Source organism: Mustela nivalis (assembly GCF_964662115.1).
Source record: "Mustela nivalis genome assembly, chromosome: 7".
In the NCBI taxonomy this organism is placed as follows: domain Eukaryota; kingdom Metazoa; phylum Chordata; class Mammalia; order Carnivora; family Mustelidae; genus Mustela; species Mustela nivalis.
In genome coordinates, this window is record NC_139026.1 from 58,903,817 (window position 1) to 58,917,305 (window position 13,489).

Genomic DNA, 13,489 nt, shown 5'->3' on the forward strand with positions numbered 1-13,489 from the left:
TAACTACAAACAGAATATGAACTAAAAATCCTTTGAAAACGAGGTGGAGAGTAAGGAAATCAGTAACTAAAATGACTTGATAAAGGTTATATTTTCTTTTCTGAAAACTAACAATTATAGAATTAAAATCAGGTCAGGATAGACTATGTCACTTTTATAGATTGGCATTTTTCTTACAAACTTCAAAAGAATAAGGCATTTAATACTTATTAAATTAAAAAGATTTAAAAAATTTTAAATTTTCAAATACAAATCTGAGGGGTATGTGGATGGCTCAGTTGGTTAAGCATCTGCCTTTGGCTCAGGCATGATCCCAGGTCCCTGGGATGGATCCCACATTGGGCTCCTTGCTCAGCGGGAAGCCTGCTTTTCCCTCTCCCTCTGCAGCTCCCCCTGCTTGTTTGTCTCTCTTTCTCTTCCTCCCTCTCCCTCTTTCTCCCTCTCTCACTTGCTTAAATAAATAAATAAATAAAATATTAAAAAAATGAAAATTTGAGTGTTTATTTTTCGTCATATACTATGATCATTGGAATATTGAGAAAAACATTTGTGTCTGTTTCACTCTGTATTACTAGAATATATTACATGCTACATTTTCAGTCCCTGGAATTATGTTAAAATTTGCTCAGTGAATTTTTTTTTTAAAGATTTTATTTATTTATTTGACCGAGAGATGGAGAGCACAAGTAAGCAGAGCAGCAGGCAGAGGAAGAGGGAGAAAGAGAAGTTGGCTGTTCACTGAGCAGGGAGCCTGATGTAGCGCTCAATCCCAGGACCCTGGGAACAGGACCCGAGCCAAAGGCAGATGTTTAGAAGATGAACTCAACCCCTCTCTAAAGCACATATACCATAATAGGTATATATAATAATAATAAATCTAGTATTTACCCTGGGATGCAAGGACAGTTCAACATACACAAAGCAATAAATATAATGCATCCCATCAACAGAATGAAGGATAAAAATTTTATGATTATCAGGGGATGCCTGGGTGGCTCAGTTGGTTAAGCAGCTGCCTTCACCTCAGGTCATGATCCCAGCATCCTGGGATGGAGTCCCACATCGGGCTCCCTGCTCGGCAGGGAGCCTGCTTCTCCCTCTGCCTCTGCCTGCTATTCTGTCTGCCTGTGCTCGCTCTCTCTCTTTCTCTGACAAATAAATAAAATCTTAAAAAAAAATTTTAATGATTATCTTAGTACATACAGAAAAAGCATTTGACAGATTCAACATCCTTTTATGATGAAACTCTCAACAAATTGGGTATAGAAGAAATATACCTCAGCATAATAAAGGACTTCTATGACAAGCCTTCCACAGCTAAATCTTACTCATTTGTGAAAGGTTTCAAGCTTTCTTTAAAGATCAGGAAGAAGACAAGGACTCCCATTCTACATAGTACTAAAAGTCTTAGCCAGAGCAGTCAGACAAGAAAAAGAAATAAAAGAGATCTTAATAAGAAAGAAACAATCAAAACTGTCTCTTTTTGAAGATGATGTGCTCTTATATATAGAAAATCCTACAAGCCATTGGGGAGGGTATGTGCTTTGGTGAGTGCTGTGAAATGTGTAAACCTGGTGATTCACAGACCTGTACCCCTGGGGATAAAAATATATGTTTATAAAAAATAAAAAATTAATAAAAAAAAAAAAGAAAATTCTACAAGCACCTATTAGACCTAATAAATTCCTTCAGTAAAGTTGCAACATACAAGATCAACCCACAAAAACCAGTTGTGTTTCTATACACTAAAAATTGTTATCTAAAAAAAAAAAATTACCCCATTTATAAGGCAGATACTGTATAATTCTACTTATATATGGTGCCTAGACTTATCAAAAATCATACACAGAATATAGTGTGATTGATTGCCAAGGGCTGTAGGAGGGGAAAGTGGAAAGTTCTGTTTAACAGGTATAGAGTTTCCGTTTTGCAAGATGAAAAGAGTCCTCCAGATGGATGGTAGGAGTGGCCGCACAACATTATGAATATGTTTAATATCACTGAACTGAACACTTAAAGATAATTTTATGTATATTTTACCACAATAAAAATAGGAAAAAATGCAAATTTTTCTAAAAATGACAAGTAAGTGGTGAGATGAGTAATAATTCTTGACAGAGTGGCATAGCTGATTATTAGAATGATTACCTATAAACACTTGAGAAGGAGAGAAGTAAACATTTGCAGCAATCGTGGGTTTCATTAAAAAATTGGGGGGGGCACCTGGAGGGCTCAGTGGGTTAAAGCCTCTGCCTTCAGCTCAGGTATTGATCCCAGGGTCCTGGGATCGAGCCCCTCATCGGGCTCTCTGCTCAGCAGGGAGCCTGCTTCTCCCTTGTGATCTCTCTCTGTCAAATAAATAAATAAAATCTTAAAAAAAAATTGGGGGACTCCTGGGTAACTCAGTCAGTTAAGCGTCTGACTTCAACTCAGATCGTGATCTCAGGGTCCTGGGATTGAGTCCCCATCAGGCTCCATACGGGTCTGCTTGTCCCTTCCTTCTCCTGCACCTCTCCCCTTGCTCTTGTTCTCCCTCTCTCTCTCTCAACTTGGTTATCTACTACTACTTGGTAATATCTCTCCCTCGTTTACTAAGAACTTTTACTTTTTATTCTCAAGACTTTTTTTTTCCTCCACTCCCATGTACTGTGTGATTATGGCAGCCATGGAAATGCACCATGTAGGTCTCTTGATGGGAGGAGGCAGAGTGGACTACAAGCCCCAAATCCTGTCCCTTCAATCCATCTCTGCATTTACATTACAGTCACGTTTCTTTTGGCTACTTCTAAGCAAAGACTTAGTATGGCATAGTATTAATGAAGGGCCTGTACCTGTGAAAGGTGAGATTTATCCAGGCAGCTTTGGCTTAAGAACTTCTCATTAATCTGTCCTTGACTTTCTTAAAACTACAGTATTATCTGAGAGTCTTTGATTCAGTCCTCCTTCCTTTTTTCCTTTCCTGCCAAAGAGTCAGACCTACATTGTGGTATGAACATTCGTCTTGCTTTCCACTGCATACTTCCTTTTCCCTTTCACAGGGGTTTCCTTCGGTGTTCTTTCATGTCTAATATAGTAATCTTGACAACATAAGGGTTATACATCTATAATAGAGTGACTCACTATTTGAATATTTAAAAACAGTTTCCCTAGCAAAATAATACATTTATGCCCTTTTTCTTTTGTCTTTGCAATTCCTTCCATTGAAGATAGGGTATATCCATTTTACTAATATTAGACTTTTCTGTGTGATTTACTTTGACCAGGGGAATATGGGCAGAAATGACATTATGTTAGTTTGGGGTAGGATTCATGAAACACTGGAATTTTCTGCTTGCTCTCTTGTTATCATTCTCCAAAGGAAAAATATGCCCTGGAGAGCTATTGGACCAATGAAAATGAAAAGACACATCAGGCTTTCTGACTCAAAACCAAAGCCTTCAGCCAAGTGCTGCCAATGAACAGTCCAATGCAGAACCTCACAAAATGACCTATGAAGATATGAAATATAAACAAATACTTACTGTGTAAACAACTTAATTTTATATATTCTTTTTATGCAGCATTATAGTATTATCAAACAACCTAGTCATTGAGGTCTCAAATATTACTGCAATTATAAACATTTATTTCCATTTAATGTTATCAATTCAGTTCCTTGGCCAAACATTGAATGTTGCCATCACCTCAAGTTATACCACTTCTAAGATCTTAAATTTCACTATATCAAAAAATAATTTTTTAATAATAAGTTCTTATTGCTCTGCTTGCTCTCATATTCTGTTGAGGTCAACAGCAGACTTTAGCTCCAGAATCAAATGTCTGCTGTTTGACCTTAACAAGAGTCCCAAGACCTCCTCCTCTTACTTTTCATCTTAGTCTGTCTTGCAACCTGACTTTGAAACTTGTTTCCCCACTTAACCTTAACTCCATTCTGTATCATTTCAGTCGCTGTCAGCACATTGACCATCCTAGACTTCTTTGCTTTCCGAAAAATATGTTCTAAAAACTCAAAATTGAATCAGTCTAACTATAGGTATTCTTTCCTTTCATATACCTTGACTACTGAATGACACTGTGAAAACAAGTACATAAGCTTTAACATTGGGGGTATTATAAACTCATTGTCTCAAACATCATACAGTCATAAAGTGTTACTAGTCATCTTCTGGACCAAAATTGAGTTATTTTATTTTCCCGAATAACTATAGTATAGGAAAGCAATTAATAATTTGTATTATAACAAAGAAATTTGAAGTATTGTTGATAGTATTATTTTCCTTTGTCATTAAAAATGTATTTGATAATTGGTCATAATTGCCTTTAAAAAAGCTAAGCTCAGTTGCTATAGAGCAGAAAGAACCCAACTTAAGTCTTGGCCAGTTATTCTCTCCCTTGGCACTATTGACATTTTAGGCCAAATACTTCTTTGCTGAGGGTGGAAGGTGGGGCAGTGTTTATCCAGTGCATTGCAAGATTTTAATTTCTTTCTTGGCCTCTATTCAATAGAGTCCAGTAGTAGCTCAAAATATCATCTCCAGAGAGTACCAGATTTCTCTTGGGCAAAGGGGAAAAGTCACTCCCAGTTAAGAATCACTATTTTGAGCTGTATCTGTTGCTAGATATGTTAATGTTTGATAAAATTACATAGGGAGTTATTAAGACTTTGTTTTCCTAGTTCTATGAAGACTCTCTTTCAATTACATTTACCTTAACCCAAGGAAGAGGGAATAAGAAAACCAAATATGATTCATGATATCTTACTAGTAATGATACATAAAAGAAAAACAGTATGTTATTCCCTGGCTGTATAGTCTATGAGTAAATATCTGTGGGTATTAGAAAATTGCTTTTATTAAAGAGATAATAGTATATGGGACCGTGTGGATTAGCATCTCTTTACCAAAGTATAACTCAGAAAAGGATGAGACAAAATCTCCTTCATCTTGTTATATTTCTCCTTGAGAGTTCTGATACATAAGCACTTGTACTTAGTAGTAGCAGCAGTGCTACCTAGGAGATGTGATGGTCAAGAGGCAAGAGGGTAACATTCTTGCAACAGCAATAGTAGTTGTCATCAAAAGATACAGTAAAAACCAGCAGAGTGAGGGAGTGTGGTTAGGAACAGAGGTGGAGAGAGAAGAAAACACAAGAAGAAACAACTATTATGTTTGGCTGTCTGGAGTTGCATTTATTGGACAATTGTCTTGTCAAAATCTACTTTAAATCTTTAGATAAAAATCTTTTAAATTAAAAAAAAAGGAGTGGAAAAATATTAGGACAATCAGAATTCTACTAAGAAAAAAATGCACTAAGACTAGTTAAATATTTGTCCTTCATTTATCCTCTCTGGATATTTGCTGATTCATAATATGAGAATAGAGGCTTAGCAAATAATAGTGGAGTAGACTTTGTAGTATCAATGGTCTGGGAAGACAAAAATGGAAATTTAGGATCATCAAAATATGGAGAATTTGAGACATCAAGATCTCAAAAGGTAAACAGCATAGTAAAATGTTGCCTACATTCTGCATCAACTTCCTCATAAGGCATTTGTGGACTTTTCACACAAATATAAGTCAAAATGCATAAGCACAAAAGCTAAGAGTGGAATGTGGAAAGCTAAGTGGAAGAACTCAATAGTCTCAAAGTGCTGTGGAGACAAAAACTGGAGCTCAAGATTTTCCAAAATTGATATAGACCCATGAACCCTTCTAGTTGAGAAAGTACAAAGACCATGCATAGGAATAAGAACAAATTTGAGATGCACCAGTCTTAGTTGTATCAATGTGCTCTGTTTGTATACAAACTGATGCCCAGAAGAAAAAAATTATTTGTGGGGAACTATAACAATGTTCATAGCCTTATCATTTTTTGTAAAAAATTATTAACATTTAATACAAAATTATTAGACATAGCAAGAAAGAGGACCAAATAAAAAGAAGAGTAAAACAAGGCAATTGAAACAGATAAATCTAAAATCAGGATGATTAATATGTTTAAGACATTGAAAGAAATAATTTCACTAGAATCTTGAATCTATACGACGAGAACAAAAATGTATCTTTGGTTTTGTAAAAATAAAATATCTGAACTTAAGAATTTAATAAACTGACTTAATAGCAGATTTGACAGAGCAAAACAATGATTAACAAACTGGAAAGTTAGTGAGTTAAAAGGTCCTAGATAATAAAGGAGGGAAAAGGTGGGAAAATACTGAAAAGAAGATAAATGATATATGCCTCATGATAATGTTGTTTAACACATCACGGAATTTTAGTCTTATTGAGAAAGTGATGGCAGAGTGAAAAAGAAATATTTCAGCAGAAATTGGCTAAATTTTTTTTCAAGCTGACTGAAGATATCAAACATGATGAATGCAAATATACCTAGTAAAAAGTATAGTAAAGCATAGTAAAAAGTGACAACTCCAAAGAGAAAAATCTCAATGAAAATCAGAGAGAGAGATACATAACATTTTTAAAGATTTTTAAAAATATTTTTTAAAGGCAACTCCAAAGAGAAAAATCTCAATGAAAATCAGAGAGAGATACATAACATTTTTAAAGATTTTTAAAAATATTTTTTAATATAAAAATACTTTTTAAATTTTAAAATTTATTTTAAAAATTTATTTGAGAGAGAACGAGAGTGGGAATGAGAGAGAGAGAGAGAGAGGAAGAGAAGCCGACTCCCCGCTGAGCAGGGAGATGGAAGAGGGCTTAGTCCCAGGACCTGGAGATCATTATCTGAGCCAAAGTCAGATGCTTAACCTACTGAGCCACCCAGACACCCCAAAAGTAAAACAACAACAACAACAAAAACCCTAGAAGATATTTTGAACTGAGTGGAAAAAAACCCCACAAAACCTATATTAAAACGTGTGAAATGCAGCTGAAATAGTGCTGAGAGGTAATTATGTAAATGCTTCTATTAGAAAAAAATTAGTGTAAAATCAGTTATTTCTACTTGAGGGTAGAAAACAAAGTACAAATTAAAACTAAAGTAAGTTAAAGAAGAAAAATAGTGATAGTAAAGTAGAAATTGAAGAAACATTAGTTATACATTCAAAAGTTGGTCCTTTGAAAAGATTAATAAAATTGATATACTGCTAGTATGACTGATCAAAAAGACTTATAATACAAACTAATAATAAATTAAATAAATAAATAATTTATTTAATTATAAATAAATAAAAAATAATAATACAAACTAAATAAATTATTTATTTATTTAATTATCAATAAATAAAAATAATAATAATAAACTAGTAGAGATAGAAGGCACTACTACAGATCCTATAGATAGAATAAGTGAGCCACCCACTTATAAATAAATAAATAATTTATGCTGATACTTTTGACAAATTAGAAAACTTAGGTTAAGTTCTTTGAATACTCAATTAGCCAAACTAACACAAGAAGAAATAAAAATTAAAAAATATAATTAGCACTTTATTTAAAAAACTGAAACCATATTCAGAAACTCTTCAACAAATAGAAACTTAGGTCAATTACTTTACTCATAACTTCTATCTATAAGAAATAATACTTTCAGAATAAAGAGGAAAATAGAACAGAATTAGGTCTTTTAAGTGACCAGCATAATCCCCTTACTAAACTGTTATAAGTATCACAAGAATGAATATTTTATACCAATTTCATTCATGAACATAGATGAAAATACTCTTACTAAAATATAGTCTATCCATTTATCACAGTTCCCATATTTGGAAATTTGCCTAATGACTAAAACTTATTTGTAACTCCAAATCAATATGGAAGAAGTTTTCTAGGTAATTTATGGATGTGCACATATTCATAGAGCAACAAAAATTTAAGTACACAAACCACAGATGAGGATATAATATTCACATTATTCTACTTACCAATGGAGATATAGATAGATAGATAGATAGATAGATAGATATTCTACAATCAATAGTAAAGGGGCAAGAAACCCAGGGAATTAAGAGGTGAAAACATAACTATTTACAGAGGAAGATATGTAAATGGTCACTAAGCACATCAAAAAGTGCTTAACATCATAAGCCATCAGTTAAATTAAGTTAAAGACCACAATGTTACAGCATTCACAAGCATTAGAATGCTTAATCTAAAACCCTGATATTATCAATTTGAGAGGATGTAGTACAACTCAAAATTTTTCTTGCTACTTCCCAATTATTACCATTTCCAAAAGTTAATTATCAGAGCACTTAATGTTTGAAAAACTGATACTATCAAATGTTGGCAAAGATGTGGAACAACTGAAACTGTTATACATTGCTGGTGGCCATGAGAATTGTTAAATTTGGAAAACTGCCAATATCTTCTTTTTTAAAAAATATTTTATTTATTTATTTATTTTAATATTCATGTTTTACTTTATTAGAAGTCCAATAGAAGTACATTAAAATGTTGTTTTTTTTTAATTTCTTTCAGCATAACAGTATTCATTGTTTTTGCACCACACCCAGTGCTCCATGAAATACGTGCCCTCCCTAATACCCACCACCTTGTTCCCCCAACCTCCCACCCCTGCCCCTTCAAGACCCTCAGGATGTTTCTCAGAGTTTATAGTCTCTCATGGTTCACCTCCCCTTCCAATTTCCCTCAACTCCCTTCTCTTCTCCATCTCCCTATGTCCTCCATGTTATTTGTTATGCTCCACAAATAAGTGAAACCATATGATAATTGACTCTCTCTGCTTGACTTATTTCACTCAGCATAGTATATGGACCAGACTCTTTTTATGAAGCCAGCATTACCCTGATCCCCAAACCAGGCAAAGACCCTACCAAAAAGGAGAATTTCAGACCAATATCACTGATGAATATGGACGCTAAGATTCTCAACAAGATCTTAGCAAACAGGATCCAACAGTACATTAAAAAGATCATCCACCATGACCAGGTGGAATTCATCCCTGGGTTACAAGGATGGTTCAAAATTCACAAATAATTAATGTGATAGAACAAATCAATAAGAGAAGAGAGAAGAATCACATGGTCCTCTCAATTGATGCAGAAAAAGCATTTGACAAAATCCAGTGTCTGTTCCTGATTAAAACACTTCAAAGTATAGGAATAGAGGGAACATTCCTGAACTTCATAAAATCTATCTACGAAAGACCTAAAGCAAATATCATCCTCAATGGGAAAAAGCTTGCAGCCTTCCCATTGAGATCAGGAACATGACAACTCTCACCACTCTTATTCAACATAGTATTAGAAGTCCTAGCAACAGCAATCAGACAACAAAGAGAAATAAAAGGTATCCAAATTGGCAATGAAGAAGTCAAACTCTCTCTCTTCGCAGATGACATGATTCTTTATATGGAAAACCCAAAAGACTCCACCCCAAACTACTAGAACTCATATAGCAATTCAGTAACGTGGCAGGATACAAAGTCAATGTACAGAAATCAGTGGCTTTCTTATACACTAACAATGAAAATGCAGAAAGGGAAATTAGAGAAGTGATTCCATTTACTATAGTACCAAGAACCATAGATACCTGGGGATAAACCTAACCAAAGAGGTAAAGGATCTGTACTCGAGGAACTACAGAACACTCATGAGAGAAATTGAAGAAGACACAAAAAGATGGAAGACCATCCCATGCTCTTGGATCAGAAGAATAAACATTGTTAAAATGTCTATACTGCCTAAGATTTTATTTATTTATTTGACAGACAGAGATCACAAGTAGGCAGAGGCAAGCATAGATGGAGAGGGAAGCAGGCTCCCTGCTGAGCAGAGACCCCAATGCAGGGCTCCATCCCATGTCCCTGGGATCATGACCTGAGCCAAAGGCAGAGGCTTTAATCCACTGAGCCACCCAGGCGCCCCCTGTCAGTATCTTCTAAAGGTGAACATAGGAATATATTTGGACTCTGCAACCCCACTTCTGCTCAACAGTGATACATGCAAATGTGTACCAAAATGCATGCATAGCAGTTTTCTTAGCAACATTATTTATAATAGTCCCAAACTGGAAATAACCCAAATATCCATCAATATTAGAATGAATAAATGAATTATGATACATTCATGGAATAGAGTACTGTACAAAAATGAAAAAAAACTTACTTCAGTAGTGTTGACCTTCATATTGATATTATGTGTATTATATGTATTTCAATATATAGAGAACAAAAGAAGCAGACATAATGTACTCTATATGCTTTTATTTACATATTCATTGTGCTAAAAGTCAGAAGAATAATTAGCTCTGAAATGACAAGTGCATGAGAAGGGTATGTTTGCATTGTAAACATTTCTCAAATTGTAATTCAGAATTTATATGTGCCATAGATCAAAAAATTTACAAATAATAAAAAGGAAGGGGATGACATATCAAATAATAACTAATAGGTTCTCTTTTGGAGTACTAGGTATTGGGACCTACAGATATTTCAATTTGTTCCTTTATCCTTCATTACTAATCCATCATCTACCATTTAAACATGCTTAATTTGATGAACTGTTTGGTTTATGGCTACATCTTTCCTTAGATCTGCTTCTGCTACTTGCTTTATTATTTTTATATGATTTTGAGATCTTGCAAATAGCGCTCTAGATCTTATTCTAAGACCTCCCATACTATATATTACCCAACAAACAGCTCAGCTGTAAGGTCTGAGGGAGGATTCACAAAATTTGGAAGATTATGTAAGTTTTTTTTTTTAAACATTTTCAATTTTGGCTGAAATTTGATGTTCAACCTGATATTTACTGTCATCTCAAGACATTGAATCATAGGCATAATTGTGTGTGTGTGTGTGTGTGTGAGAGAGAGAGAGAGAGAGAGAGAGAAATAACATTTTTGAGGGGAAATCTGATACCTGGTGTATGAGGGTAGGCTAACTACTCTAAAAAATAGAGCCTAAAATAATAATGGCTTAAGAAGTTTATATTTAAACAGAAATATTTTTATATATAGCTTTATACAGTTTTTCAGAGATCCAGGCTGATAGCTGATTGAGGTCTTAACTACTGCTGCATGTGGTTTACAAGGTACCCTGGAATTGAAATTCATAGAACAAATTCTGAAATTCACAGAATGGAAGAGTAGATGTGGGTGGTTACACAGATAAACCCTGGAAGTGATGAACGTCAATTCTACTGACAATCTTTTGGCAAGAATTCAGTCACATAATCACCCTGAAAGAAGATGCAGTCAAGTTCAGTTTCCAGGAAGAGGTGAAAGCATGGATTTTAGTAACCAGTCAGTCATTTTCCTAATGACTGTTCAAAATTTCAAATGTGAGTAGCCAGTTCCATTTAAAAGATCTGTTACTATGACCTTTGAGCAGTGTGGCATAACCCTTTGGACTTTTTAGGCTTATCATCAGACTGTGGTACAAGCAAAAGCACTTTGTAAAGAAGAGACCAAATGCAAGAGAAATTTCAGAGTTGCTAGAACTAGAGATTTATTTCAGAAACTATCAGTGTAATTAGAATCAAGAAATAACCATTTTCATGAAGTCATCAGAGCACAAATTATAGTAACTGGGGGATTATTTTAGAATTGGTAGGAATTGTAGATACAGGCTTCATTATTTGTAAACCCCTCTATCTGTAGAAGTGGATAATGATATATGTACCATTATAAGCGTGGTCAGTGCTGCCACACACTCCGTTTCACCTCCAGTTCTCAGCTGGATTCCCTTTAAAATTGGAGACTGCTGATGCTTCATAGAAGGGCTCTACTTTTTTTTTTTTTTTTTTTTTTTTTTTACTTATTTCCATTTCAGCAGTTACCATTTTTGTCCTGGCCCTCATGACTTCACACATGGATTATTTCGACAGACTCCTAGCTGTTCTCCTTCGATTCAGTTTCATGCCAATCTATCCTTCATAGTGCTTACAAAATTAATCTTCCTGAAACACTGTTTCATCATATCTCTTTCCAGTTCCAGAACGATGTGGTTTCTGGTTTCTTGCTGAATCAACCAGAAGGCACTCCACTTATCTCCTTTTAAGTCCTCCTGTTATCAGTCTATGTGTCTTTGTGAATTCTTAGCACATCTACGTCATATAGGTCTCCATATGATGTGCTCACTTCCATGTCTGTGCCTTTCATTATGCAATGCTGTCTGTCTTCAGGGCTTCCCACTTCTTTCAACCAGGTCTCACTTTTTCCTCAGTGTCACCTCATATTCATCTTTTCTGAATCCTCTCTTACTGATTTCCCATTTGATACCTCCTAGCAGATATTTATTCTTAATTTACACTTACATTTCACTAATAGTTCCATATTTGCAAACTGAACTTCACTGTTTTGCACAAGGAAGGATGAGGATGGGGGGAGGGAGGGAGGTAGATGATAGATAGATCAATCTATCTATATGTATGATTCCTATGAATAGTAACATGTTCCAATTATCTTGTATGCCCTCAGGTTTCACAGCACAATGCACCAAATGTAGAAAATGTTTGCTTGACTTATATATAATATAATGCTTCACTATACAAGAATGTTTTTATTCTTATTTATAATTTATTTTCATTCTCCCTTTTTGGAAAAAAACCTAGATTATGAAGATGTATATAACATGGTAAGAGAGCTTCAATTATATGTACCTAAGAAAAATGGAGTCAAGAAGTAGTATATATATATATACTTGTATATATATACAAGAAGTAGTATATATATATATATACTACTTCTTGTATATATAGTATACATATATATGTATATTATATATATAAGTAGTATATATATATACTATATGTACACTATATATACTTATATATAGTGTACATATAGTATATATAGTATATATATATAAAGTTCTATAAACTTGATCAGAGTAGATTCCAAATTTGGCTGCAAGCTTTCTGGCAGTCATCAAATAGAGGGACTCCTGTACAGAAACAAACTGTTTTCTCAGGATTAGCATATCTAACTAGTATTCCCTGTACTATAAACAGTCATATTCACAAGTTTGTAACTAATTTTTAGACCAATAAATTTATGCCATTTCTACTCTTTAACTTCTGAACCAGGAAAGGAGCCAGCTAGGACAGGGGAGTATTAGAAGAACTGGAAAATGGAAAATGTATCAGAACAGAGCTTCCTAATCTTCCAAGCATTCATACTGGAAGCAAGCTGACCAACTGCTTGTATTCAAAGTGAATAGAATTGGGGCACCTGGGTGGCTCGGTTGTTAAGTGTCTGCCTTTAGGTCGGGTCATGATCCCAGGGTCCTGGGATCAAATCCCACATTGGGCCCCCTGGTCAATGGGGAGCCTACTTCTCCCTCTCCCACTACCCCTGCCTGTGTTCCCTCTCTCACTGTGTCTCTCTCTGCTAAAATAAAATAAAATAAAATCTTAAAAAAAAAGTGAATAAAATTGCCCAACACTGAGTTTTCTTTTAAGAAGAATAATTGAATAAATAACTGTCTTTGTAATTTTAAAGTTATGAGAGACAGGTAGGAAAAGAGGAACTTATTTTTAACCTATTAATACTCACCGGACTTG